General features: G+C 46.3%; 2 long non-coding RNA genes across 3 annotated transcripts; one reads left to right on the forward strand and one right to left on the reverse strand.

Annotated features, from left to right (window-relative positions):
- The first annotated feature begins 544 nt into the window (after positions 1 to 544).
- LOC142587873 (uncharacterized) lies at positions 545 to 4,682 on the forward strand. The gene is made up of 2 exons (XR_012829633.1): positions 545 to 3,191; positions 3,258 to 4,682. It is a non-coding gene; the product is annotated as an uncharacterized LOC142587873 (long non-coding RNA).
- A 1,519-nt stretch (positions 4,683 to 6,201) lies between these two features.
- Positions 6,202 to 18,593, reverse strand: LOC142587864 (uncharacterized). 2 transcript variants are annotated; one of them, XR_012829630.1, is made up of 5 exons: positions 18,485 to 18,551; positions 18,350 to 18,408; positions 17,328 to 17,397; positions 16,168 to 16,236; positions 6,202 to 6,323 (listed from the first exon to the last, which is right to left on the reverse strand). It is a non-coding gene; the product is annotated as an uncharacterized LOC142587864 (long non-coding RNA). The 2 variants fall into 2 exon arrangements; XR_012829629.1 differs by having other exon boundaries at positions 18,350 to 18,593.
- Between the last annotated feature and the right edge of the window lie 5,763 nt (positions 18,594 to 24,356).

The following is a 24,356-nucleotide window of genomic DNA, read 5'->3' on the forward strand; positions in this document are numbered from 1 at the left end:
ATCTTCAGGCTTCTTGCTGCAGTTATATGCGCAACAGCCCGGCATAGCGCTAGCACATAGAGCAGGAAACACAGCGTATAACGTTCGCTACGCCGAGTTAAAGCGCCTAGCCAGCCGTGCTCAGGAGGAAAATGGCGCGAACGAAAAAGAAAAACGCAAGCAAAACTCAAGATCCGCGCATTTCCAAGGGCAACGGCAGGGAGACCAATCGTCGTGCAGAAAACCGGGGGCAAAACTGGTTGCCGCGGGGGAACGCGCAAGGGGCGAGCAGGAGTCGAGGAGGTTGCGCAGCGGCGGCAGAGTTCAAAGAGTCTCGCTACCTTCAAATTATCAAGGCACTTTAGAATGTTTCTTTTGTTAGGCTTCGACCCGTTCGAAACGCGAAGCGATCTCGAAAACACCACGCCGTTATCCCTAATACCTTCTCGTCGAAGCGGCCTCAGACTAAGCGAAAGCCGTTTACACAATTATTTGCCACGAACGAAGTGAATTTTACAAAAGCAACGCCAAATTCAATCCGAAGCAGGCCGCCGGGACGCGCATTTACATTCGCTCGCCTGTGCAGCCGGTCGACTGCAGCGCCGCCCCCGCGGCACCAAAGGGAACTATATATCTAGGTAACTTTTCGCCCTAGGGGAGTCTAGGTCCCTAGTTGTTGTGTAAAAAACGCGCCTAGCTCCTGAAACGCCCTAGTCCCCATGCGCGCGCCACGGGGCCCATAGAAATATGCGCTAGCGCAGGGTTTGTGTCAACTCGCCGGAGCAACAGGGTGGGAGTTTCATTGCGCGTGCACGCAAGCAGCGCGACCACGAACGAAGCGATACCAAGGTGGAACAGCGGATTTTACGGCAATCGAAGCTGTGTGTGTGTGTGTGGGTGGGTGGTGTGTTTGTAACGCGCTTGGTGTGTGCAAAGAGCAATTAAGTTGCGTGTGTGACGAATGTGTATGCTCAAAATAGCACGACCACGAACGAAGGTGGAATATCGCGTTTTGGCGTTTGGTGTGCGCAGAGCAGTCGAGTTGCGTGTGTGACGCGTTTGTTCGCGCAAACAGCACGACCACGAACGAAGCGATGCAAGGTGGAACAGCGCGTGTTGCACAATCGAGTTGTGTGTGTGCGTGCGTGTGTGTGACGCGTTTGTGATGCGCAAAGAGCACGACGACGATCGTCTTCTAAAACTGCGCCAGAGCAAACCGATTGTTGAGTACTACATACGTACTGCGCGGGCGTTAAAACTAGAGAAACACGGGATTGCGACGCGACCAGCCGCAGTGTATAGGACTGTACGTACGTACGTACGTTTTTGTAATGTGGTCAATCTTAAAAGGACGATGGCATTTCTGCACCGGCGGAGAAGTGGGAAATCGTGATTAAATTTGGCCGATCATTGTCAAAAGCAAAGGCTTACCCTTAATTAGGGGTTATCCCCTACCTTCTACTGAAACTGCAGCCTCCAGTAGTCTTCATGCACTTTTGTAGTCCTGACACCATACGACGATACCCTCTGACGTGGGGCCCAGACTACTGGAGAGCTGGTTGATCAAGCTTGCACTTAACCTTTTGTTCTTTGATTATGCTACAGTGCTAGAGCGTAGTTTCTTGCTATTAGTAAACAGGCAAGACAACAAAGCATTGCTACTCTACTCCTGTTGTGGCTCTTCAGTCAATGACACTAGAGGGGAAAGGAATCGAGATCCAAGCCAAGTGGCAAATTGTGTTTAGTCAGTCTTAAACACCTTTAACTCAATGTTTTAAATGCCTGTGTGGTTGATACCTTGTCTAGTGGAACTTCTTGCCATCCCCAAAATGTGCATAGCACCAGAGGTATAGTTTGACAGCTGTAAGCAGTGCAATTAAGGGAGTGCAGTACCTGTATTGCAGCTTTACACCGGCTAAGATATTGAAGCTTGGGAGTATGTTCATATTTCTCATCTATAGTGTGGCAAGAACTTGTAATCCGCCCTCAAGTTCTGCTGGAGCACAAGCTACTGTTGCTCTTTTGTGCAGCTAGTGTCAGCAGACAAGCTTGCAGTATTGCTAGATAGAAAAGCACTTAGGCTTCACGACCATCCAAGTCATAAATGAATAAGTGCATGGCTAGAAGTTGTAAATTGCAAGAAACAGTTCAAATGCCATTGAGCATAGTTGCGCTATTGCAATGTATCCTTCGGAGCATTGTACGAGCCATGGTAGTTCCCACATTGTGTTGAGTGCCACACCAGTGACATATGATAATGATGCTAGCGTGATCCAGTGTGGCTGTACTTTAATGTATAAAAACTTTTCATGTGTTTTAGATTATATTTAGTGCAGTATCTGAAAGTTTATGCGCAGAAGATGATAGCTGACCTTACAGCCATGTTTTTTATACAGTCCTTCACTTTCCATCAACTTCAGCAAATCATTGAAGCTCCAAAATAACACATTTAATATTGGTACTCAGATTGAACAGTTTCAGTTCTATGTCTATGTTTCAGAGAACTGGACCAAACTTGAAGAATGAAAATTTAGCTACCTATTGATGCTGTAGCTTTAGGCTCTGCAGGAACCATTTATCTGCAGCACCCAACTTATCCCGTATTTGACGGATCATGATAGATGTGTGAAGAAGCAAGAGTGTTATGCAGAACAGTTTTCCAGAGGTAATGAACCTCTCCCATATAATTCATAAATAACTGGAAGGTTTCTCCTAAGGAAATGTTCGTGCTCTGCACTGTAACATTGACAAGTACCTCCCTAAGATAAGGTGATAAAGAGAGCTTGTTTTATGAATGTGTTGTATTTCCACAATTTTGACATGGCATAAGTGAGGCCCAAGGCATAAATGGTACTGCGTGCTGCACTTATTGTACAGATCAATAGTAGCCAATCAATAGCCATTTTATTGAAGATGCAAACTGGATCATATCCTAGGGCCAATTCACTGTCAATGAAAACTGTTATACTGGCTTCCTGCACTGTTTATTGATCATGAACTTCTTTTTGAAGTGCGATTGAAGTCCCTCAATATCTTAAACTATGAATTGCAACTGGGAGAATGTGTCCATTCATTAGGACCACACTTTTTGTCTTTAGCTCTCATCATTGTAAACATCTTCATAATGAGAGGAACCTCAGACGAAATGCTTTTTTTCCTGGCATCCTTCTTCTGCCTTCTTTGTAAGCACAAACTATGGACATGTAAACAAGGTAATTTTGCATTTACCCTGCCTACAAGTGCCTCTTTTGACATTCATGCCTGTATTGCCTTTTCAGTGCCACTGAACCACTGAACAGTAATGACGAAAGCATTGTGCGGAAATATGCAAGGTGATCAGGAAATGTAAAATGAGTCATACCCCCGATTGTAGCAAACTGTTGCAGAGAAAACCCATGCACGTTTCTCGGAAAGTCTTCACAAACCTATCACATGCTTCAGACTGCTCCTGTGGTTCAGATGTCTGCGATAACACGTAAAAGTAGGTTCTCACGGGCACATCTATTCTCTAGTTCATGAAGTCTTCATTCCAGAGAGCCTCACCATGCCGCAACACGAACCCCCGTATTCATAAATGCATCTTAACTTGAAGCCCATGCTTGACTCGATTTAAATGACGCCTGTCATGAACACACCAAAAGAAACACAATGAGCATCTTGGGCGCGTTCACACCATGCGTCATTTATATCAAGTCAAGCATGAGCTTTAATATGTATTGCTGAATACGGTGGTAAGACTTGATAAAGTTTGCTATTATTTATTTGTCCAATGTTTCAGTTTTCTCATCAAGAATATCTAGCTTTTTCTGAATGCTACCAATTTTTGCTTCATTCTCCTTTTCACCACATGTGCTTCATGGCAATCTCTTTCTCCTTTCCCATGCTGTTGGCCAACGTGCAAGTGTTGTCTATGCACTAGACAGTTACGATGTGGTCAGCAGGCTTTGAATTTCTCTCTTTGCTTTTGTGATCAAGTCTGCCTGACCATTAGATTACTGTATACAATGAAAACAAAGCCTTTTTTTTTTCATGAAATGGGCAAGCACTTGCATCTCTTGCAAAGGATCTTTCAGTAAAGTTTTTCGTTCCTGCAATCACACTGAACATGCACGTCCATCATAATTTTTATGTATCTAAAACGCACCGCCAGAAAGAGTAACAAAAAGCAGCTATATTTTCAGATAGCACTTGTGGCTAAGAAAGCAACCCAAGACCAATTATGGATGGTCTCCATTTTTTTTTTTTCAACATGTAAGGAGCATTGTGCACACACCTCTCAAGCATAAAGGCAGCACGTATGAGCCATGATGCCTCAATAGCTCCCATGTCTGATCACCCAAAAGAAGGCAGGCCAAACATAAAATTTGTTTTTTGGAAATTCCGTTTATTATAGCTAAAATTTTATCTTGAAAACACAAAAAGTAGTCTTCATTTCAAGACCGTGCAACCTCTGGCTGTATATTGCAGAGCATGAAAACATGAAAATATACTAAATTGAAATAGCAACAGCAAAGAAACACTGGCTTCCATCTTCTGCAATGCAGAAGAGAGTGACACTGTACACGGTAATCCAAAGTATGGACCCAACTTGGTCGTAGCATACATGCTCTGTGCTGATGTAACTTTAATTAGAACTGAAGTGTGGCATCCACTACTCGCCTGTGTCATCAAAGGCCATTTCATGTTGCCACACATTCTTTATCTGCTACCTGAAAAGATTACATTACACCATGAAGATGACAAAGCTCACATGCATTAAAGGAAAATTGGTTGGCTATCTTGTCTCCCACACAACTCCGCCAAATACATGCAATTAGTGTAAGTATGCTAGTTCCTTGCACTGTTTCCCATAACATCTTTGTTGAAGGTACTGGGTAACAATATCTCAATCACTTCACAAACTGTGGAGATTATTGTTAATTTTTAAAGCAAACAGCTTTATTTGCCTCTTGACAGCACATGGCATAATTTGTTTAATGTAAAAGGTTGAAGCAATTCATCGGCATGTGCTTCACAATGTGCCTTGCAAAGATTCCTCATTAACAAATATACTGTTTCGAGAGTTTTCATTTCAGTTTGCTGACACAATGACAAGAGACAGGAGGGAAGCTATGAAGCTGCTTTTCTCTCCACACCAAAAGCCAGCACCTATAGACTCTGCTAAAGATGTACTTCTCAAAATCTGGCTACTCCTTGACCAATCCGTGCAAAAATGTTAAATACGCGAGTCAGAAGTTATGTCAATCAGGCTGCTGCCACTCAAAGGGCAAAGCTCCTTGAAACAGCAAAGCCCAAAAAACAAGGAAATAAGAGCATGTGCGAACGTTTCATGCTTTATAATGTAGAATAAAGATTTCACCAACGCCAGGAATGACACGCATTAGTGCCAGCGGGAACATCGTCTTGAGAATGGCTCCTTGATTTGGATTACATATTTCAACTAACAATTCTGCTGTATTGATTTACAGGTTGTATTTATGAAATCAGCAGCAATTCTGCTCGTACAGTTTGAGAAATATGCCAAAATTGATGCATGGTTCTTTCACATAAGAATTTGAAGGACAAATTCTAGGAAGCGTTACAAAGGCAGAAACAGTGTTCGAAGGTGTCAGAATGAGGGCCATGAAATGAGGTCCTTGACTAACCGAACAGTGCCGCTGCTGCAGTCATTTTAAGCATGAAATGCTTTTAGCTCCTGTTGTCAGCCACCTTCAATGAACCAAAAGCCAGAGCCATTATCCTGGCACTCAAACCAGCTCATCCGGCCAAACAGTCAAGACTGCAATACATATGCTAGTTACTTCCCAAACATGTTAAAAAAATATTGCTTTTGAGATCTAAATATTTGCTCACAATATCACTCAAGCTGTAACTTCTAGTATGCTGAAGTTTTATTTGTCACTTCTAATAGCAACGTTCAGAGGCAGATACAAGGCACTGTACACTTGTCATTTTTTGGCACTGAGACACAGTTGCTTGTGCTCTTTTCAATGCCAGCAGTCCACGAGGTCCACGGCGCATATGGTGGACCGAGACGAGACTTGCAATGGGGTTCTGTCTTTGACAGGGAACTTGCTTCCATATGGACCAGTGTACAGTTGCGTGATGCGGGGGGGGGTGGGGTGTGCCATTGCGAATGTGCGCTACACCCATTTTAAGATTGTGGCTAGTAACATCTACAATCAATCTGCTTTGTCGGCAGCCATTTCATGCTTACATCTATTCTCGATTACAGGAGAGCCAGTATTTTTTATTGTCACCAGAACAGCCTGAAAATGCTCATACAAAATTCTCCAAAGAGTGCAAGCGCTTCCGAGCTTTTTTAGTCTGTACATTCCAGCTATCTGAAATGAATCCAAGAAAGTAGTGGATGTTAAGGATATGATCATAGAGCTATGGCATATTACTTCGAGGTAGATGAAGTGGTACACGAAGGTGTCCTGTGTATTCTATTTCAGTGATAACATCATAGTGAACTGTTGGATAGGAGAGATGCCGCGCTAGTGCGGCCAGCATCAAGTGCAATCAAAACGTGGCTTTGCTGTTGTTCAAAGCAGATATTGCATTCACCCTACAGCAGAAAGGAAACGAAGCAACACCTTCGAGAAGGCAGTCCCCAAACAGCGAAAAAAAAAAAAAGGTTGGAGGACACTTAAGCTGCGCCTTTAAGAGTGGAACACGATAGCATTAAAAGATCCCTGGCTGCTTCTCACGCTTCCGGGCAACTGCAGCTTATGCTTCTGTAATGTTTCCCTTGAAATGCCGGTGGCAAACGCTATGCGCGAATAATAATAATAATAATATTTGGGGTTTTACGTGCCAAAACCACTTTCTGATTATGAGGCACGCCGTAGTGGAGGACTCCGGAAATTTTGACCACCTGGGGTTCTTTAACGTGCACCTAAATCTAAGCACACGGGTGTTTTCGCGTTTCGCCCCGCTATGCGCGAAGGCGAGCTTTCTGGGGCATGCCACTCCTAAGACATACCTGAAATGGCAGCTGGAAAAGGGGTTTGTGTTTGAGTTTCCGCGCAACAGAATGATGTTTTCTCGCATATTCAAATTACAATCCAACGCTATCATGTCTCAAAGTTGTGTGCAAGCCATACTTTATGAAATTTTGACACATTATACTTTGAGAATTTTAATTAGTTCAGTAACGCCTATATGCCACGTGGAGGGCCTGCACGAATCAGGATGCATGGTTCGGGATAAATTTTCTCATATGGAAAAGGTCGCCAACACCACTGCTGGATTTTCAGCGACACGGTGCCCTGAACGCTATGGCTGTTAATACCATTGTGAATCAGTTCCAGGCTAACAGCACATGTGCCATGCACAAAAAAAAATAAATAAAAGTAGATGCACGTGGGCACTTCCCAAAATTTTTTTACAAGAAAGGCAGAGGAAAAACCTTCGCTGCTAAGGCATCAGATGAGTAATGTGTAAAACATGCAATATAAAGCTTAATTTTACACCCGACAACGATTACATTGTAACGTAGATTGGAGACAAGAGTCTTGCAAGATATACGCTTCTCTTTAATGGCGGGCCAGAACAAGAGCGTGCAGCTTACGTACTTCATCGTCTTTAGTGGCACCGACCTTTGCGTGCGCCGTCCTGCGGTGCGGGAGCCCCACATCTTTGTGTCAATTGCCTCCCATGAGAAGAGCGACCGTCTCTGTTCAAAAAGCTCTTTCAGCTACATAAGAAATGGAGCTCCTCAGGTGCATCTCAGCATTCAGGTATGCGTATAGTAGGGTTTCATGCGCACTACACGAACAACTTCAGCGGGAGGACGACGACGTAGTGAACTGGGCTCAGAACTGCAGGGGACCACTTCGTAGGTCACGTCACTGAGGCGGTGTGTAACCTTGTAGGGACCAAAATACTAGCGGATCAACTTTTCTGAGAGTCCATGGTGGCGGACGGGCGTCCAGACCCACACGCAGCCGCCGGTATTGTAATGGATGTCGCAACGACCCTGGTTGTATCGAAGGGTGGCGGTATGCTGTTGGCTCCGGATACGATGCCGAGCAAGCTGGCGTGCCTCTTCGGCTCTTTGTACGAACTCTTCTACGTGTTCGCTGGTCGGGCTATTATCAGCCATAGGTAGCATGGCGTCAAGTATTGACCTGACGTGGCGCCTACACAAGTTCGAACAGCGTAAGCTATGTAGTCTCCTGTACAGCAGCGTTATACCCGAAAGTCGCATAGGGTAAGATCGTGTCCCACGTCTTGTGCTCTTCGTCGACATACGTGGAGAGCATATCAGCCAGTGTTCTGTTCAGACGTTCCATTAATCCATTGGTTTGAGGGTGATATGCAGTGTTCTTGCGGTGAGAGCTATGCGTCAGCTGGAGAACATCCTGCATAAGTTCCGCTGTAAATGCTGTAACGTGGTCAGTGATGAGAACAGACGGTGCACCATGTCGTAGGACGATGCGGCGTACAAAGAACTTGGCCACTTCATATAAATTTACTTGCGAAATAGCTTCGGTTTCGGCGTACCGGGTTAAGTAGTCGGTAGCGACGACTATCCATCTGTTGCGCGAAGAGGTCACTGGGAATGGCCCAAGTAGATCCATTCCTATTTGTTGGAACGGTGCTTGAGGAAGGTCCACAGGATGGAGAAAGCCAGTCGGTTTAACTGGTGCTTTCTTGCGGCACTGACAATCATGGCAGGTCTTCATGTACCGTTGCACAGAAGAATATGGCCGGGGCCAGTAATATTTGTCGTATCCTTGCCTAAAGTCTTGGCGAATCCCAGGTGTCCCGCGCATGGCTCATGATGGCAGGCTCGCAAAATGTTGTGGCGTAGCGCCGACGGCACGACAAGGAGGTACGTATTGGGGCCGCTTCCGCAGTTTTTCCTGTAAACGACGTTGTTGTGCAAGTAGTATGATGATAAGCCGCACATGAGCAAGCAGGGTAAAACACCTTCAACTCCTTGGAGGTGTTTGATCCACGGCAGCAGCTCAGCGTCAGCGTGCTGGTGCTCAACCATCTTTATGGCGTCGATAACGGCGACAAATGGCAAGTCATGGTCAGGGTCCAATGAAGTCGTAGGGAGTGGTGCACGTGACAAACAGTCGGCGTCACTGTGCTTCCTGCCAGATCGGTAGACAACTGTAATATCATACTCTTGTAAGTGAGGGCTCCAATGGGCTAGTTTGCCTGAAGGATCCTTGAGGTTGGCAAGCCAGCACAGGGCGTGGTTGATCGCTCACAGCGTTAAAGGGTCTACCGTACAAGTAGGGTCGGAATTTACCAATTGCCCACACAACCGTTAAGCATTCTTTTTCAGTGGTTGAGTAGTTTTTCTCAAGACTTGGTGAGACTGCGGCTTGCATAAGCAACGGGTCGTTCCGCACCAGCTTGCCACTGCACAAGCACCGAGACTCTCATTGCTGGCATCAGTATGGATTTCAGTGTCAGCGTCTTCGTTGAAATGAGCAAGTATCGGGGCCTCTTGCAAACGCTTGCGCATTTCATTGAACGATTGCTGCTGCTCGTCCGCCCAAATGAAAGGCGCATCATCGCATGTAAGCCCTGTTAGAGGCTCAGCAATTCTCGAGAAGCCCTTGACGAAGCGCCCATAATATGCGCACAAACTAAGGAAGCGTTGGACAGCCTTCTTGTCTGTGAGTGGTGAAAACTCAGCGACGGCAGCTAACTTGTCGGGGTCTGGTCGGACGCCTTGAGGACCAACGACATGGCCAAAAAATTTGAGCTCTTGGAACCCGAAGTAGCGTTTTTCAGGCTTGATGGTGAGGCTGGCAGTATGGATCGCAGGACACCCTCGAGTCATGCGAGATGTTCGTCAAACGTGCTCGAGAACACAACGACATTGTTTAAGTATACGACGCAGGTTTGCCATTTGAGTTCAGCAAGCACGGTATCCATCGTCCGCTGAAAGGTGGCAGGTGCGGAACAGAGACCGAAGGGGAGAATTTTTGAACTCATACAGCCTATCAGGCGTCACAAATGCTGTTTTTTCACGATCCTGTTCATCAACTTCGATTAGCCAATATCCTGATTTAAGATCCAACAAAGAAAGAAACTTGGCATGTTGTAGACGATCCGATGCGTCGTCGATGCGTGGCAATGAATAAACATCACGCTTGGTGACACGGTTCAACTTTCTGTAATCTTCACAGAAGCATAGTGTGTTGTCTTTCTTTCTAACACTACAGGGGAGGCCCACGGGCTGGTGGATGGCTGGATCACGTCGTCTTGGAGCATCTCTGTAAGGATGCTGACGGACAGGACATGCAGACTCGTCCGTAATAATGCGGTGTTTTGTGATACACTTGCGCCGCACTTTGGATGACGTTGAAAAACAGTCCACAAATTCATTCGCGAGACTCAGTAGACGGTCTTTCTGATGGTCTGGCAGAGCGGCGTTAACGTGAATCCGTTCTTTTAGGCTGGGGAACCCAGACTGCTGAGACGATGCGGTTTCCAATGTGGAAATGTCAGTAACGTTAGTGATTTCGTGAAGAAATGAGCTCAGTTCGGCCATGTTGTTCCTCGCGGTACATGCCGATAATCGTTGCTAAAGTTTGTTAGCAAAACGACTGAACATTTGTTTTGCACCTGAAGAAGCCCTCTGGCTATACAAATGTGGCGCTCAAGAAGCAGGGGCATGTTTGCCTCAGCAATTGCTTCGGCGGCGTCCTCCATGTCGCATTGGACAAGGGTAAGCATGCTGCTCTTGGGTCGCAACGTGATGTGATCGTCAGTTACGTGAAGCGCGATGTCACGGTCGTTGTCATTACTGTTCGCTATGGCTTGCGTAGTAGTGAAGCTGACTCTAGACTCTTGCAGGTCGATGATGGACCGTTCGCCTGAAGGAAATCCATGCCGAGTATAAGGTCCTTTGAACATTCAGGAAGACTGACGAAGTCGCCGATGTACGTGAAGCCCCGAATGTTGACTCGTGCCGTGCACCGGACCATTGGAGTTATGAGATGACCTCCTGCAGTACGAATCTGAGTTTCGGTCCATTGCGTCGAAACTTTGTTCAGTATACGCGCGAGATTCTGGCTCATAACAGATGTGTCCGCACCCGTTTCGATTAACGCCATGACCTCGTGGTCATCTGTGGTAACTGGTACGGAACTACACTGCTTTCTTTGCGTCTCAATTACGTCATATCGCGGTCCTTGCAGTGGAGGATCTTCAGCGTTCGCAACATCAGCGACCTCTTCCTCCGCAGGTCGTTGGACTCGGTTTTCCCGGGAGGCTGGGCTGAGTGAGCGACATCTCGTTGCTCTCAGCTTGAATAGGGGGCTGGAAGACCTGTTTCGAGCGGGTGACGGTGACCGGGGTTCACGGAATCGTGGGGCAAAGCAAACGAGGTATGCGTCAATCTCCAGGGCGCATTCACCATTGCACGGGCACGGCGCATTCAGTGAAAATTCACGGAGCCCAGCTCATTGGTAGGAACACGCCCTGTAGAGGTGATCGGCTTCACCGCAATGAAAACACAAGGGCCTCCGGTCTGCGGAGCGCCATACGTCGCTCTTGTGGGGTGGGTGTGTTTCAGCCATGAATGGCGTGCAACGAGGCGAGTGTCTTGTTCAACGGCGCGCACACCAAGAAGGTCCAGGACGTCGCTCACATCGCGAAAAATCGGGGACAACGAACTTCGTGCAGCTTCTGTATACGACATGCGAGGTTGTGGCTGCCGTACCTTGTGCTGTGGTGTCTCGCTTCGCTCTGGGACTTGGACTGCCTGCCTGATTTCCTCCCGGACGACCTCAGACAGAGCAGGTCGCTGTACCGATGCTGGAGCCACCTGAAGCTTTTGAAGCTCCTCTCGAACGATAAGCCTAAGGAGCTCCCACAAGGGATTAATATTGTCCAGGGATATAGCGAGAGAATCACGCGATAGGGTCGACACGTCGCGGTTCTGCCTTGTTCGCTGCTGCAGTGCCTTTTCCATCGATACGGCTTCCGCGAGAAACTCTGCAACAATATTTGGTGGGTTGCGTATTAGGGCACCGAATAACTCTTGCTCGACACTGCGTATCAAATTCCTTAGCTTCTTTTCTTCTGGCATGGACGGATCTGCGTGTCGGAAAAGTCGGCACATACCTTTGAGAAACATTGCGACGCTTTCGTTCGGCCTCTGTACTCTCGCCTGCATTGCAGATTCAGCTCGCTCCTTGCGATCGAAGCTGGCGTATGTGCTGATTAGCTGCCGTCGGAATTCGTCCCATGTCGATAGGGCCCTGCCTCACGGTTCTCAAACCAGGTCCGTGCATAGTCCTCGAGGGCAAAGTAGGTGTTGCGTAGTTTGCGCTCTGTAGTCCAGACGTTGAATTCTGCGACACGCTCAAAGTGATCGAGCCAGTCCTCTACATCCTCAAAGGTGTCCCCATGGAAGGACGTGGGGATTCGTGGCTGGTTGAGGACGACCTCGGTCGGGGCGGCCGATGAAGAAGGTGGAACCAATGTATTCATCCTTCTGACTTGATTGCGTAGAGGCTCGTGCTCAGGTGGCAGTCCTTGAAGTCGACAGCTTTCCGTACCTGCACGGGAGTCAGCTTGACCGGACTTCGTACTGGGCTTGTAGACGGCGTTCGATCTGCGAGTGGTAGCACGTACCCCACACCTCCGCCGAAAAATGTAACGTAGATTGGAGACAGAGTCTTGCAAAATGTATGCTTCTCTTTAATGGTGGGGCAGAACAAGAGCGTGCAGCTTACGCACTTTATTATCTTTCTTGACGCCGACCTTTGCGCGCGCTGTTCTGCAGTGCAGGAGCCCCACACCTTTGTGTCAATATGCACAAATTGCACGCAGAATTGACGTCGAATTGGGGTGAAGGTCGCTTTCCGAGTTCTGCCTGGTGTTGTCTACAGGCAACAAACGCATTGTTGAAGAAGCTTACACAAACATTTTTCGTTGTCCTTCATTGTCTTTAGTCTCTGTGTATTTTCTACATATCCACCAAACCTAAATGTTTTCCTTAGGGTTTTTCATGTTTCATCCCTAACAGTTAGTGCCCATTACAGTGTTGAAGATGTTTGCATGTTTTTTTCTTCTACGCACAGCACTTAAAGAAGAGCCATCCTGTCAGCCACCTAGGTCTACTCCTTTTGCTCAACTACATTTTTTAGCCCAATGATGAGAAAGACTTCTCTAGCGTACCTGAAGGTCATGAAGAAGTAGAACACGATTACCGGCTGCGCGAGATATTTGAAGACATACTAATGATTTTTTTTTCAGACAAGATTCAAAACATGTTACAAATTTATTAGCTTTCTTTTACCATTTTTTATAAGGCTATTGAGTAAAACTATCTTCATCCTCAATTACTGACTGAATTCATCTTTGATAGCAGCAACATTCTTGTATCATATAGCGTGTGTTGATGTTGGGCAGTCCTTCCACAATAACAGCCTTTAGGGAGTTTTTATCTATGTGTAGCTGTTCGTTATTCTCCTTCCCAGTAACCCCCACCATACATAGTGGCATGCAGATTGAAGTATTTGGAACTAGGGATACTACATCGAGGTTGATGTGGCTTCAGAAATTTACCACCGGACACTCGCGAGCCATGCAGATGTTGTGGAAGCAAATAAATTATATAGGGTGGTGCCTAATGACATTGTGCCCAAAAAGCTTTACTATGTCACCTGGGGCTGCTTGGCTAAGGCCATAATTGGCTTTTGAGGGTTCTCACTCGTATCACCCCCTACCTCCTGGAGGAACTCAACCACTTGAATGGCACCTTGCCACAGGCATCAGTTATTTTTTGTCACAGATGATAATTAGACACGATTGCTTGTCTCACCCTGAAAACAATGTGGTTCGTGACATTTCGAGAAGGTGGTGATCTCCAAGTTACTGTGGTCAGTGTGTAAGGCAACTAGCACAACATAAAGTTCCATCTCGTGCATCAGGCAGAATGCTGCTATTTCCAAATAAATTTGCTAAATAGGTCACAGAGGTGATTGTGAAGCTGAAGTCGAGTGCTTAGACAGATTGAGAATGTTAATGGTTGTGGAGATTCAAAGCCGCATCCTCAAATACTTTGCGCAGCTTGCATGACAATGTTGAAACTGGAGCCTGTGTCCTGTGCACTAATATTTCACTGTTTTGTATGGCTGCTTTTATAGAAGACGAAAGCCAAACTTCTCCAGGTTTAAGACTGGTTTTACGACAGCTATGACAGAGCCAACTCCTTGGTGCATGCTTATGGTGACGAAGCCATCAGGAGCACTCCACACTTTTATGGATTACACAAAAACTGAACAAGCAAGCCCTATGAGCCAATTCCTGCAGTAGACCATACCCTTCAGATACTACAAGTCACAGCTTGGTGTATGAAAAATTGATGCCCAAATTCAGGGTTTTGGCAAATCCCTCAAAATTACAGAAAGTTCTTGACCACCTTTACAGCACCGTTCCGTTGGTTTCGCTTTAACTGCTCATGCGATTTGGTATCTGGTGTGCCCCAGATCAAACACAATGGTATATGAATGATATTCATCCAGAACTTATATGTGTTGCTTGTCATATGGTAGAGGTTATCAGTTGGTGCTCAACTAAACATGAACACAACGAACTCTGCAGTACATTTGAGGGCACCCACTGTGCAAGAGCTGCCATCCACAAAGAGAAATGTAAGTTTGGCATCACAATAACATCCTACTTGGGGCACATGAACGAAAACAAGCTCAAAGCTGTCACAGACATGCCAAGACCATGCTCCAGAAATACTGCTGCTAATGGGCATGACCACCTATCTAGGTTTATTCGCTCCTAACATGCAAACACTACACCCATTGTCCAGCATGCTGTTTTCAAAGCATGGTTTGTCTGGAACCCACACAGGTTCCAGAATTCTCAAAATGGAAAGAAATACTTTCTTCAGATCCAGTGCTTGGCTGGTGCTCCTCAAAATGAGAGACCAGCTGCTAATCACAGCTGATGCTTTGTGCTGTGGTCTAGTTGCAGTGCTCAGCCAAAAGCAAGACGATGGGCAACATGTTACTAGATACGCCTCAAGATATTTTGCAGAGACAGAATGCCTGGCTATGCCCAGATATAGAAAGAAGTGCTTTCTTTCTTGCAAGCTCGAGATAAATTCTATAAATGGGGCAACAATCTGTTTCCCAATCTATAAAATGAGCACATGATTGATGCATTACGAGGCATAATGTACATCTTAGGCAAAGACTTTCCCGCAGCTGATACACTGTGAAGTTCTCATGTGAAGGAGAATAACAGGCACCACAAGGGCCTACCAAGATTGAAGGCTATGCATGCTGCCTCTCCCCACCTTCTTTACAACAATTGAAGAAAGAACAAGTGCTAGATTAATGCTGCTGCCAACTTTGCATTTTCACTTGAAAGAGCTGGACAAGGTGTTGCAAACTCTGAAAGAATTCTGGCTTTACAAGGACAATGTAGTCCAAGACATGTTGATATTTTGGCAATAAAACCATCGCGCCCAAGAAGCTACAGGAGCTTACCCACCCAGCACTTCTCACTTGAAGGCCACTTTGAAATCAAAAAATGCCTATCAAGATGACAAAGTGCTGCATCATAAATACATACAAACAGCAAATGTCTTCCAAGTCATGTCGTACATGCTAGTACCACAGGGCTAAGAGAAGGGTGACACTCCTGCAATTGGGATTCCGAGAAAAGCTGTTACAGAAGTTCACTATGGACATATTTTCTATTGGAGGGGTGTGGTGGCTCATCGTCACAAAATACTAGTAAGGGTATCCTGAGCTAGTACTGGCTAGTTTGACAGGACCTGTGGTTGCGACTCAATGTCTCTTTGTTTTCACAAGGCGTGCAATAGTGTAGTGGTCGTGAACCGCAACAAACTGTAGCTTCCAAAAGGGCGCAGCTCGCTGTTTGCAGAATTCATAAGAATTCCAACAAATGGCGTGCAGTCCACGCTACCAACAGCGCAATGATCTCACAGAAGCCACCATAAGCTTATCCAAGAACTCCCTTGAGACGTCAGGTGATGCCTACAAGACACACGATTATAGACTGAGCCTTCTGAAAAATAGCTCCTCGCTAGTGCAAATGCTTACGAGCCAAAGGCTTAGGACTACACTTCCAGCTACTGCAAACAGCTTCTTTCCACAACTCCCGGACCCGAGGAAAATGAAAGTGCATGAGCAAAAGTGCAAGCAGAAACAGAAAACTTACTCTGATGTTGGGCATGGCATACAAGATCTACCCAATTTGTATCCAGACATTAATGTCCGAGTAGTTGACCTGGAAAATGCAGGCACACTTCAGCAGCCAGGAGATAAGCCCAGGTGATAGTGGATAGACACAGACAAAAAGACCATTCATCTCAAACAGGACACAACGAGTGCCACTGCCTCTGGCTGCATAATCAAGGGTTCGATGAAAGTTCGGCTGGTCAGGCATGGAAACGAAAAAAAAAAAAAAAAACGTGATCTAAGAAATAATAGTCACACGACTATTATTTGCCGAGCATGCGCAGGAACATAGTCACAAGATTGACTGGGACAATGCCACTGTTGTTGCCAAAGAAAAGAACATGTCATCCTGGCGGCTGCTAGAATTGCTAATCGTTCAATTGACGCCAGCTACGATGAACCGGACACCAGGGACTATGCCTGCCATTTACACATGTTCATTACGTCACATGCTGGCTACATAAGTGACGACGATTTCCTGTCCTACTCAGTGAACAAGGAACCCGTGTGTAGTTCCAAAACGTCGGGTTATACATCAGACTTGGTCAGTGACCGCCCTTCATGCCTCTGGCTAGGGGAGACTAACACAAGCAGCCACACGACTGTACCGAAGAGGTTCCGTTTTGTAGAGATCCTGGGCATCAACACCATAGAAGTGGACAATGCATAACACCAGCTAAGCAGTAAGCAACATGACCCTTTTTATACAGGGAAGGATGTGCTACAAAGATGCTTGTACTACTGTAACGCTAATGTGCATGCTTGTAGAAAATGATCACAATAAAAAACTCACCTCTTGCCTTGTGCTCAATGTTGAGGCTACCATTCTGAATCACAATTACTTTATCCCACCTAGCTAACAGTTTGTCAAATCTCAACGAGGTTTTAATAAGACTCGTGTCTCAACTACCCGAAACGCCAGTCTGTGTAGTAGTGTTACACAGTGTTGGGTTCAAATCTGCCACAATCATGAATCCGAATGAACTTGCCCACATTTCAGTTATTCTGCAAAAGTATTTGGGATCACTTCGTTGCTTCTATATGCACTGCGGCAATCACAGCTGTGAAACACATTTAGGTCGTACTGAAGATGTCAAAGACCATGTAACATATGTGCTGAAAGGAGCAATGACAACTTACGACATTGACAGATGCCATTCAGATGAGTGTTGCTGTGCCAGTCGAAATTGCTGCTTTGACAATGGCTAAACTTGAGACAGAATACCATGAGGCAAAGTGAAAAGAGAACAAAGGTGCATTTTTCAGCTACATCACCTCATTGCTCCAATGCCCATGCATTTGATAATTCATTCATACAATGCGACGGCCTAGGCAAAGCCACGTTTGGATGAACCAATGTCTGCTTTTAAACATCACAAAATTCCACTTTTTCACGCACTAACGAACAATTGGCAGGTTTGAGGATTTACGAGTGTCAAGAAATAGTGAATCTGTCATTCATGTGTTTACACTTTGTCTCATTATCTTCGTATGATCAAGTGTATGCTTGAAAGCGCAGACACTACACTGCTGGCCTGCTAGCTAAACGCACTTTCAAGTGGCAGCTGGTGATAGAAATCTTCGAGCATTTGTCTATAAAAACGCTCGCGTAGATTTCGCGGTATGCTCATGCGCTTTCAGTGCAACGCACTGCGTGACACCTGCCTGTCAGACCGAGCAGGAGAGCGCCAAGGGACGAAACACCAAATTGTTCATTTGGCACTGTAAATACGTATGTCTCTATTATAGCGTGCCTGTATACACACTTCGACGACGGCAATGATGCCACCGCTTGCAAAGTCGGCCAATTTAAAGAATGTGTCACAGCGTTCGCTTTCCATGTGTACAATCTAACACGGCGAGTCTCTTTTTTCATGCGGAAGCAGCCTTCTGGATCTAAAAACATTGATATCGCGAGCGCAACAGAACAAACGGGCGGTAGTGCGCATGAGGTTAAAATCGTAGTCCGCAAAATATGGGCTATAAATAACGGCTCAAACACGTTACAGATGGGTGTCAATTTAAGGCGTGCAGTGCATTTAAAGCGTACTTTTAGCGAGAACTTCAGGCGGCGTGAAAAATGATGCCTAAGCATGCATAAATAACAAAAAAATTATGTACGTCCCAGACGAGTTGAAAGTGGTCGCGAACAGCTACCTTACCTGTCTATGTGAATGACAGGTGCAGCCTCTGAGCTTCTATACGATTCATATTCGGTATTCTATTGGGTACAAGAAAGAGTTATTACGAGGAAATATAAGGAACAGCTGGGGATAACCAAAAAAGCTGAGATGTACCATTGAAGCTCCCATGCTACGCTCACATCCAATTGACAGGAAGCCGCCATGGCACATTTTGACTGCCGGAAATAGGTGGCGCTTAGAGCCTTAGAATTAGTTACATAAAGAAATGTTGAAACAGTTTTTCGTTTAAAATATTCTACGTGTTGCTTATTTTAATTGCCACTTTTCGTTTTCATCCCTTGTCTAGAGAATCGCCAACAAAAAGCACAATTTACAAACTGTTGGGAACCGAAACCGAAACCAGGGCGACGCACTCTTTGCGGGTACAGTTTTATTAACCTTGATCAATGCCTTGATGATAGTGCGCCGAAGCCAGCACATGCGTGCAAAGGCGATGGATGCTACGTTCATGAGAACAATATCTCGACATCGGTCAATGCTGCATAACATAAGCTTGCAGCTGTAGTTTTCACACATTTTTTACACATGGTATGCTTCGGTTCTTTTCGGATTTACTCTCCGACACATTTTAAACTGTGCCACTACGCACATGCCAACATTTCGTCACAATTTCTTTAAAGCGGCATTTAGTTCATCGAGTACACCGACAAAACATGCGTGGAAACGCTTTCGAGCACCTGTCTCAGCAATCCCGCCTCCCTCCGCTCCCGCCCCCCCCCTTTTTTTCCCTATACCGCCGCTAATTAATGCACGTATGAGTTAACCTCCACATACAAATCACTCGTGGCGTGTCCCTTCACTCCGAATTAAGTCTGTGCTGTAAACTTACGTACGTACGTGTACAGTGCTATACATCGCGGCTAGTAGCGTCGCAATCCCGTGTTTCTCTAGGTTTAACGCCCGTTCAATACCTATGTAGAATCCAACAATCGGTTTGCTCTGGCGCAGTTAGAAGACGATCGTCGTCGTGGTCTTTGCACACCACAAACGCGCCACGCACACACACACACACAACTAGATTGCGCAAAACGCGCTGTTCCACGTTGCATCGCTTCGTTCGTGGTCGTGCTGTTTGCGCGAACGAACGCGTCATACACGCAACTCGATTGCTGTTTGCGCACGCTAAAACGCGATGTTCCATCTTCGTTCGTGGTCGTGCTATTTGCGCATACACATTCGTCACACGCGCAACTAAATTGCTCTTTGCACACACCAAGCGCGTCACACACACACAACTTCAATTGCCGTAAAACGCGCCGTTCCACCTTATATCGCTTCGTTCGTGCTGCTCGCGTGCACGCACAATGAACCGCCTACTCTGCTACTCCGGCGAGTTGACACAAACAATACTACCACTGATACATGCTGATACTACCACATACTATCTGCGCTATGGGTATATTTCTATGGGCCCCGCGCGAGCGAGCGCATGGGGACTAGGGCGTTTCAGGAGCTAGGTGCGTTTTTTACACGACACCTAGGGACCTACGCTCCCCTAGGGCGAAAAGTTACCTAGATATATAGTTCCCGTTGGTGCCGCGGGGGCGGCGCTGCAGTCGACCGGCTGCACAGGCGAGCGAATGTAAATGCGCCGCCGGGACCGCCGCTATGTTTCACGCAAACTCCGGAAACCACGCAAAAACGCTAACGCTGACTCGTTTGCGTTGCGTACGCCCGCTATGCCCGCAATTTCGTTTAGCGTTCAGCGCATGCGCAGTGACGACCCACTATTCTTTAGCGTACGCAATGGTATAGCGCACGCTATACTAAAACTGTCTAATATCTTTAAGGGTACGCTAGATGTACACGTGAGCGGAATGGTGCGCATTCAATGCTCCATGATGTGCAGAGAAGCAGACAAGGTGACTTTGTGCTCTGCGCACCATCCAGAAAGCTCATAAAGATAAAAAAGTTTGTCAAGGCTTGCCATTTTCATGCTTGTTCTCACACCTCATTCTAGCTGGTTTGCTTCTCTTAAAAAACGTTAACATCACAGGTATATCTTTAGACAAACTGTACTTATATAGAGCGCTCATAGGCTACATCTCATGTTTGTCACTCGTCAGCTACAGTTGAGGTTCTTCTTCTCGGAGTGACCTCTTTGTAACTCACTTATTACGAACACTGCTAGCGGAAGAAACCAACGCTGCTAGCGGAAGAAACCACTTGCAACCGGGAGCTAGGTGAAATGTTCCTCTCTTAATTTAAAGGCGGCCATGGCAGAATATATATATATATATATATATATATATATATATATATATATATATATATATATATATATATATATATATATATATATATATATATATATATATATATACATATACATATACATATACATATATTACACGAAGGTATTTCGCCCTCGTCAGCAGCAGTCCTTGAGATGGTTACTCTGACGGCTAGCTTACCACGCTATGCGTGCCGCTCTCGCCCCTGTTTAAGCTTTTCCTAGACGCTAGAGTTATACTATGTACGCCAACCTTGAGCGATCGGAAAACACGTTTTCTACTGTTGGCCGACGGAGAAGGGAGGCTTTGTTTCCGGCCGCAAAGCCCTCCACGTCTCAGTAAGGTGCCTGGAGGTGGTCTCGTGCGGACGCTGCCCTCTCGGTGAGCGCATATTTCCCCTCATCTTTTAAAAGGTTCAATACTTACAAGCATTTGTCTCGCAAACCACACTTATTTCAAGGGAATTTTCCACGTCTCAATAATGTCTCTCGTCGTATTTGAGTGCTGATTGCCGCGTTATCGTTTGTTAACGAAGCTTTCCCTCAAGTCTAAATATTTTAAGGCAGTTTGTCGTGTGCGTATCATGGCCACGTACGCTTATATCGCCTTCCGTTTCTCTAACACGGGTGCGCTTTAAAACCACGGCGCTGCAATTTTGCTCCAGAGACTTTCCTTTCCTTCCTTTTTCTCCTCCTTTAAACTAGCTCTCTTAACTACTGCACGCAGAGACAAAGCAACAGCGCGCGCATTCGATCCCATAGATGTGATGAATATATATATCGCGGACAACATCAGTCCCTTTCCACGTAAGTGGAAAGGAGGTGTGGCGCTTTAAAGTAACCTGGGGCCTGATGAACCAACCGACCTGTTCTCTTCCTTTCATTTTTTTTAATTTTATCACTGTACGGGAACCCTCCTATATATATATATATATATATATATATATATATATATATATATATATATATATATATATATATATATATATATATATATATATATATATATATATATATCCTCAATTATGTATGGCCACACATGTGCAGGACATACATACCAGGTTCTCTAGCCGAGTGCCATCCGTCCTGTATAACCGAGCTCAGATTGGTCCACCTTGACTGATCAAATAAGGCACCACTGTAGGTTAAACGAGGCGTACAACTCCTGCGGGACCCGCCGTGGTTGCTCAGTGGCTATGGTGTTAGACTGCTGAGCACGAGGTCGCGGTATCGAATCCCGGCCACGGCGGCCGCATTTTGATGGGGGTAGTAAAGTTTCGTTCGTTCTCCGTCCTCGCTTCACCGTTGGAACTTGAAGCTTCTCGGACGATGATCGGCAGTTGTTGATCAAACGCAGACAGGAAGCGATGCAGATCAGATGTACAAGAAATATTTATACGCAAACTTTTCTATATACATGGCAGGTAAAACAAATACATTACAAAGTTGAACAATTGAGAAACAAAGTCTCACTCTTCGACTGTCTCAATGACTGTTAGAGCCCAGACTCGTTTTAACGTACATAGCACGGAGCCTCACTGATCTATCAGCAATCCTGATTTCAGCCAAGTCTAACGTACATGGTATGGAGCCTCACTGATCTATCAGTAATCCTGATTTCAGCCAAGTCTGAGGGACAGCATGTCGTCCCGATTTTTATAGCCCAATTACACAAAGAAAAAAAAAGGCGGTAGGGCCGTTGGCCCGTCCCACAGGTTCAGTTGCCAATCAGAGTCAACCGTTTGTTAAGCCACAACCCACAGGGATGGGCTTACTCTTCAAAATAAACATATTGGAAAACAAAGCTATTTTCCTTCTTCCCTAAAACTCCGATGCCCTCTCATTTCTCCGTAGTTAGTGACGGGGTCAGCAAAACACGCCAGGCCCGAACAAGTTATCGCTAGACCGTTTCAAATCCCAACGGCGTCTAGGCCGCAAATGTCTCGGAAGCAGGGGCATCGATACCACGTAGTGCGGCCGTACTCAAAGTTTGTCCGCGTGGGAGACTGATGGCCCTCCTTGTCCTTCAAACTTATTGTCTACAAGACAAAGTTCTCCGAGTGCGCGTTTCGAAGACGCCGTCGTCCGAATGCACTCTTTACGTGTGCACCGCATTCCTACAGCGTGCACTGTAAGCTGGCCTTCGACACCACACCGGCAGCCGCACCCAACAACAAGGCTGGCGATTGCGTTCCGGACGCGTAGAAGATTAGGTCCCTGCTCACTGCATGCGGAACGGGGTCAGCGTTGCTAAGCCCTTCTTAACCTCGGCGGCGCCTCCAATTAGTCAGGCACTCGGGAGCCACAGCCACAATACCTTGTACAGCGGTCCCTTTCAAGGCTGGTCTGTGTGGACTCGTGTGACCGTCGGCGGACTGCCAACACCGTGCGCACAATGCCGACTTCCCGGAATCGGCACTCGCCCACCTGACACCTGCCGCGACGCGTCACCCAACACCGCGCGGTGCCTGTGACCCCACATAACACAGCAACTGTCGCCCGGTTGACACGGGGGCAAGTGAACCCCCTCTCTATGCACAAAGCACGTGGCCGATTCGTGACACTTAAGAACCCGAACAATCAGAGCGACCTTACACGTCCCTCCTAAAGAGTATACTGGGCTCACAATGTGCCCAGCTATACTACAAGAGCCAAAGGGCGCTGTATCGTAAAATTTAGGCTCTGAAGGTTCCGTCAAAGAAAATTGACATACGCTGCCCAACACGGGTGCTGCGGAGCCCGTAAGGAACAGGAAAATGAACTAAAAGGACCACGAAAAAAAAAAACAATTTTCTCACAGCGATAAAAGAAAAGGGCGAAAGCTCAACACATTCATGACAGTGAGCATGCAAAAGAAACACTCATGTATGTACAGGAACACTCCAACGCACTGCACGGCACAACAGCAGCAAAGTAACATATGCAGGTTATATACATAGTATGTCCACAGTCTTATAACCCTCACACACAGGGACGACGACAACCACCGATAGTTCCATCAAGGCTGAACTGTCCCACGCACACGTCCTTCGGGTGAAGGGGAACATTCACGCCTGTCGTAGCTGGCATGGCTGTTTCTGTCTATCCTTTCTTTTCTGCTCTTTACTCGGTTGGCTCCCATGAACGATTCGAGAGCCTTGACAATGCATCAGCGTTGGCGTTACTTGTTCCTTTCCGGTGACGCACCGTTACATTGTAGCGCTGTAGTGAAAGCGCCCATCTTGCTAACTTGGCCCCCTGCGGGGTGCTGGTTGTCAAATATGACAATGGGTTATGGTCAGAGACAACATTCACCACTGCTCCGAAAAGCCAGTAGTCAAATTTCTTGAGTGCCCAAATAATAGCAAAGGCTTCTCTCTCTATAGTCGACCAGCGCGCCTGTGTCGGGTTAAAGCGATGGCTAGGAAAAGCGATCGGCTTTTCTTTTCCGTCCGCTGACATTTGAGCTAAACAGGCACCAGCCACCGTCGCCGACGCATCAGTGAATAGCCGGTACGGCTGATGAGGCTCAGGAGTGTTCATGGCGACAGCCAGACAGAGAGTTAACTTTTGACTTTCGAACGCGCACTGCGCATCTTCCAACCATGGAATTGAATTAGGAACCCCTCGCCTTGTCAAAGCTGTAAGCGGGCTCCCCGCATCGGCGTAGTTCTCTCTCAGAGTCGAGGGCACCGCAATTTCACCCGTCCAAGTTTGCTGCAACATTGATAGGGACCCATTTGGGTTTCTACC

Source organism: Dermacentor variabilis, chromosome 1 (genome assembly GCF_050947875.1).
Source record: "Dermacentor variabilis isolate Ectoservices chromosome 1, ASM5094787v1, whole genome shotgun sequence".
NCBI lineage: Eukaryota > Metazoa > Arthropoda > Arachnida > Ixodida > Ixodidae > Dermacentor > Dermacentor variabilis.